We start from the raw sequence: 4,604 nt of genomic DNA, 5'->3' as shown, positions 1-4,604 counted from the left end.
TAAAACTGTTTAAAAAATAAACAGGGACACCAGAAGATCAGGAAAGCAGTTGCAGTGCCATGGCACTGGTGGTGGTGGCAGCTCAGTGCTGCTCCACCAGTAAATGACCTGTAGCATTGCAACTATTAAATTGCAAAACAAATGGGGAAGAACAGTCAAGATAAGGATAATTTATTTCACAGGAAGTCTGTTGAAAAATGCAAAAATGAAGCATCTGAGTGGACTAATTACACTGAAGTCAGCTTTTGTGAAGTCTCATAAAACCTGGAACTGTTTCTGATCAAATGATATTCAGAATAAAAAGAACATAGGAAAAGGAAACTTCAAAATGTGAAAGATGTCAACTCCAGATAGAAGTATCCAGAAGATATTAAAAGTCAAAAAAACAATCCCTACAAGTTGCCGGAAGCAAGTTGAGATCCTGAATAAGACCAAGAATGTTGAAGCACTGAAAGGAAAAACAATTGGGATTAATGTGCTAAGTAATAATCAGAATTTAAGTACTGGTGTCATACAAAGCCAATGCATATATTCTGAAAATGATGCTTCCTCACTGGTCTCTAGCAAAAATTCAGGAAGCTCACAGAAAAGTATAGTATTCTCTCAGAATTTAATAGAACCACTAGAGGAAATAGTTCAAAAATTAGATTGGAATGTGTTAATGAACAAGTCATGTGCCCTTACCAAAAGCCAGGTAAAACTGTGGATTCTCCCGGGAAACTGTTTATACAAGAGGCAAAAGTCTCTCAGAGCACTTCTGAAAATAATTTTGAATGTCAGGCAAATGTAACAAGATTGTTTTTTGAGCAACATAGAGGGGATTGTAATCTAAAATCCATTTACTTTCCACCAGGTGTATTGAGTGGTATAGTTCAAATGCCAAATACGATAACTAGTACCTTGGATGATCAGAGAAATGACAAGATGCTTTCCTATTTAGAAGAAACTCCAATTCAGAGTCATGTTATAAAAGGCAAAATGAAAATATTTTAAGCTCAGACTCCTGTTTTGTATCTATTGAAAAAGTACCTAAATTCAGTTAGTTTCAGCAACCATGATGCTGACATTGTGAAAACTGAAGAATCCAGTAGAACTTGTCATTCCAGCGTTTCAGCTTGTGGAAGTACAGACTCAACATGGCATTCATCATTTGGCACTGATAATTACAGTCATAATCAAAAGAAAAGGATGTTTTCAGAAAACAAAGAAAATCTTAAGTGCATGAAAACTTCAGAGCAAATCAATGAAAATATTTGTGGAAAGGCAAAGAGCATTTCTGGAACAGGTCAAACGTTTTATTCGACAGGAGATCTGTAGTGTAAATTACAAAGTATTTGATCACAAAGTAAAAGAATTGAGTGAACGCATTGGGAAGACACAGTGCAGGAATAAACATGAAGCAATAGCTGATGAACTCTTTGCAAGAATAGCAAAACTTCAAAGACGTATTAAAACAGTATTATCTCAAAGGAATTCTTTGGAACCAAATGTGGTATCCAGTAATATAGGCGGTAAATCTGTAAATTCAGAGACTATGAATTTGGATAAGATTCAAGAGTCAGTTAATAGTCTAGATGAAAATAGTCCGAATGAAAAAAATGACTTCTATGAACTATGAACTGTCTAAACCTCCAGAGAAAGCAAGTGAAAAGATTAATTTGTCACTGGATCATGTTGAGTCAGTTTCTGAAAATAACAATGATGATGTTATGTTGATTTCTATGACAAGTCCTAATTTGAAAACTCCAATTGCATCAAATCTAACAGATGTTGGAAATACTACTTCAAGAAATTCCAGTGATTTACCTTATGTTGAACCAGAAGTTATGACTGCAGAGAAAAAAACTTGATTTGGTGATCGACCTAACAAAAGAAGGCTCATCCAACTGCAACACACAAAGTCCAATATCCACCCTGGAGTCACCTACAAAAGCTGTTTTAAACTCAAAAGAGACAACTCCAGTGGCACAAAATGCAGCCCAGATTCTTGAGTCCTTTGAGCACCTGACACCTCTCCCAGAACCACCACCATTCCTACCTGAACTAGTAGACAAAATTCAAGATGCACTTCCTCCCCAGAAGCTTGAGCTCAAAGTTAAACCAGTGCTGAGGCCCAGGGGCATTGCCCTGACTTGGAACATCACCAAAATCAATCCCAGTGTGCTCCTGTAGAAAGCTACCACCTCTTCCTGTGCCATGAAAACCCTAACAATAAGCTGATTTGGAGTAAAATTGGAGAAATTAAAGCTTTACCTCTTCCAATGGCTTGTACTTTATCTCAGTTTTCATCTTCCAGCAAATACTACTTTACTGTCCAATCAAAAGACATTTTTGGGTGAAATGGACCATTTTGTGATATAAAATCTATCCCCGGATTTTCTGAAAATCGTACCTAAAAGAAAAGTTGTCAATAATTATATATTTAATATGCTTTGGTTTTGTTTTTTTCATATTTGGGTTGTTTATAATGTTACTCTGACACTATTTTCCTTTTTAAAAGACCAATTCAGATTCTGAACCCTTTGTATAGGAACATTTCTCTTCCACATATTATAAGTGACCAATTAAATAGTTTCATTAATTTCTGATTTACATTCAATATGTACTTCAATGGCTATATTCTCAACATACATTATCATGGACCCATGTCAAAAAAAAAAAAATAAACAGAGGGATACAAGTGCTGGAGAAAATGTGGAGAGAGGGATGTATCTATTCACTGTTGGTAAGGAAGCAGAAGGTGCAGCCCATCTGGAGGGTAGTGTGGTGGTTCCACAGGAAGGTAACTATGGGGTTTCCATATGGTCCTACAACCCCGTTATTGGGTATACACTTGGAAGAACTGAGATCAGGGACATGAATGGACATTGCACACTGGTGTTTATGGAGGAAGTATTCATAATTTGCAATGGTTGGAGATGAACTAAGGGTACATTGACCAATAAACAGAATGGTGAACTGTGGTGTATGCATACAATGGAATAGTGAGCAGAGGCAAGAAGAAATGAAGTTGTGAGGTACGCAATTGGTGAATGGGTTTTGAAGACAGTATGTTGAGTGAAATAGGCTAGAATCAAAAAGATAAACATTATAACACCTCACTACTATGGACTAACTATAATGAGCAAACTCGGAGAATTGAATCTGAGAGCATAGGTTATCAGGGGAGGGCTTATGGTAAAGGTTCCTAGATTGTAAGCTCTTGGTCACATCTATTCAGGAGTTGTAATGGTTATTTCTAAATTTGGAGATGCTGAGCTGTTTGTGTATAACCTTGTCAGTCCCTGGATTTTCGGGTATCTGTGTGCACCTCAGACTCAGAGCCAGAGATCAGCAGCTATGAATGCCAGCATTACCCCATCCAGTGAAGGTTAAAGAAGCTGAAAAAGAGATCAGACTTTAAATAGATATATGAACAAAAGGGACTCGGTTAGAACCAAGGTAAACCAGACTAAAGGGAAAAGGATGATATTGACTGTGTTTTAAAACTTCAATTTCTATGTGAGATCAAAGAAAAAGATATTTATTTGGTGGAAAATCTATATTTTCTGTTGCACGCTATATATTTTAACTTGTGGTGGTCAGTGTATTCAAACACCATGATTACATGGAACTTTGAATAGTGGGTGAGATCTGGTTGGTTTGTACAGGTTAGAATGAAGCCCTAATATATCCCAGAGTAATTTGGGCATAGAATAAAAATGTATTTGCAAAGCCCCCTTGAAGGACTGGGGAAAATTGAAAATATTAAATTTCCCCACCTGGGCAATTCCTGATATTCTCCAACTATTGTGGACTACCATTATAGTAGGTCATGCCCACAATCTTGGGGCTTGCCCCTATGAAGCGTCTTACTGCAAAGAAGAGGCTAAGCCTACTTATAATTGTGCCAAAGTGTGATCCCCAGAGAACCTCTTTCATTGCTCAGATGTGGCAGCTCTCTCTAAGTCAACACTCAGGTAAACTCACTGCCCTCCCCACGACATGGGACCTGACTCCCAGGGGTGTAAATCTCCCTGGCAGGGTGGGATATGACTCCAGGGGATGAGCCGGGACTTGGTATGGTGGAATTGAGAAAGTGTTCTTGACCAAACGGGGAAAAGATATGAAACAAATAATGTTTCAGTGGCTGAGAGATCTCTAGTGGAGTCAGAAGGTCATTCTGGAGGTTATTCTTATGCATTTTTTAAATATTCCTCTTTAGTTATCAGTGTATTAGAATAGCTAGAAGGAAATACCTGAAACTGTTGAACTGCAACCCAGTATCTTTGATTTTTGAAGATAATTGTATGACTATATAGCTTGCCCTGTGTGATTATGTGGTTGTGAAAACCTTGTGGCTCCCACTCTCTTTAACCAGTGTATGGACAGATGAGTAGGAAAAAGGAGGACAAAAAGTCAATGAATAACAGCAGGAGGGGAAGGAGTAGATGTTTTGGGTGTTCTTTCCTACTTTTATTTTTATTTTTATTCTTATTTTCATTTCTATTTCTTGGAGTAATGAAAATGTTCAAAAAATTGATTGTGGTGATTAATAGAAAACTATACGATGATACTGTGAAGAACTGAGCATACACTTTAGATGACTGTATGCTATGTGAATA

At 37.3% G+C, this 4,604-nt stretch overlaps 1 pseudogene; it reads left to right on the top strand.

Annotated features, from left to right (window-relative positions):
- Positions 1-337: 337 nt before the first annotated feature.
- Positions 338-2,396, top strand: LOC119507360 (annotated as a pseudogene).
- Positions 2,397-4,604: the final 2,208 nt, after the last annotated feature.

This window comes from Choloepus didactylus, chromosome 12 (genome assembly GCF_015220235.1).
Source record: "Choloepus didactylus isolate mChoDid1 chromosome 12, mChoDid1.pri, whole genome shotgun sequence".
NCBI classification, from domain to species: Eukaryota; Metazoa; Chordata; class Mammalia; order Pilosa; family Megalonychidae; genus Choloepus; species Choloepus didactylus.
This window is presented reverse-complemented; position numbering and strand designations above follow the sequence as displayed.